The sequence below is a fragment of the Corvus brachyrhynchos genome, unplaced genomic scaffold (genome assembly GCF_000691975.1).
Source record: "Corvus brachyrhynchos isolate BGI_N302 unplaced genomic scaffold, ASM69197v1 scaffold388, whole genome shotgun sequence".
NCBI classification, from domain to species: domain Eukaryota; kingdom Metazoa; phylum Chordata; class Aves; order Passeriformes; family Corvidae; genus Corvus; species Corvus brachyrhynchos.
The window spans coordinates 44,712-46,277 of NW_008239542.1; positions in this window are offsets into that span (position 1 = coordinate 44,712).

The window sequence follows — 1,566 nt, forward strand, 5'->3', positions numbered from 1 at the left end:
GCCACAGGATCCCAGGACAATGCTCCTGCTGCCGAGAAGATCATTTACCTCGCCGCTGGTAGCAACCCAGTGGGCGTAGGAACAGGCAGAGGGATGCATCTGTGGGGATTCCTCATGGTTCTGAGCCTAGCCATATGCCAGACAGCTAACCTACAGCCGGATAGCTGGTCCTACACTGAGGGGGAAAACCTCACCAAGAGGTGTAAGCTGTGTCTGCCAAGCCTCTTAAAGGAACAGGGTACATATCAAGTCCCAGAGGTCTGTGAAATCAGAAAGGCGGGACCTGTCATATAAACGGCACTCGATTCCAAATATGTAAAACAAATGGGGTAATTTTGTGCTACCCCCAAGTTGCAAGCTCTAAGCACGGGCAGTCAAGGGCATCTCCTATTAAAAGTAGACACCACCTTAATAGATATAAAAGAGAAGTCACACAAAAACCTATTCCAACTTGCAACCAATGTAATCAGACTGTTTGGATTGGAGGAAAAATGAAATCCATTTTTGTGGCCTACTTTCAGGTTAACAATCTGTGCTATGATACCTCTACATTAAACATGTCTATTATGGGTGGAAAAACCTACTGGGTGGGGCAAAATTTAAAATATCAAGGTAAGCTGACCCTGGGCAGTGAGTCTGTTATATTAGATCTGCTTGAAGAAAGGGACAACAGGGAATGTTTGAAATATGACAAAACCTTCTGTTTCTCAAGAAATAAAGAGGGAATGGACCCAGAAAATATAATATCGTCAGAACTTAAAAGAATCCGAAATGAGGAAAAAGAGGGTGGCACAAGAAAAATTGTTAACTCTTAGCAAACAGTATGATGAATTAGAGAAACAGTATAATGATTGGGGATTACCGGCCCCCAATCAAAATTTGTTCATAAATTTAATGCAGGAAATTGCCACCGAGCTAGGATTATCTAGTTGTTGGATCTGTGGGGGACTAAAATCTGCCGAAAAATGGCCTTGGAAGGGTGAAGGCTTAGCTCCAGAACAGCTCTTAAGATGGGACGAGGGCCAAATCTCAAGGACCATACAAAGACCTGACAGGTGGGTCCTAGATCAACAAGTGATAGGGACCATTTGTATTAGCAGGGAAGGAAATGAATATACCGAGGTCATGGGATATACTCCATGTATATCCACCCTCACTGTAAATTCAAATAATAAAAGTAAAATCTGGCAACCGGAACCCCCTGCAGGCTATTGGAGTCAGAAAAAGGGAAAAGAATGTGAATGGAATGACCAAATCAGTCTATGTTGGCACAAAAGCCCTGGAGCTAACCCTTATCAATCCCTAGAAAATTTAAAAGATTACTGGCAGGAACCAGAGAATACAAAAGTAAAATGGAAAGCCCCCAGTGGTATATATTGGATTTGTGGGAAAAAGGCATATAGTGAGCTGCCTAGGAAATGGAAAGGCTCATGCACACTAGGAATGATTCGACCTTCCTTCTTCACGCTTCCCAGATCTGAGAGCGGTCTGTTAGGAGTTCCCTTTTATACGAAGCCCTGAACAGAAAGAAAAGAGAAATAAAGAAAGAAATACCTATAGCCGGTG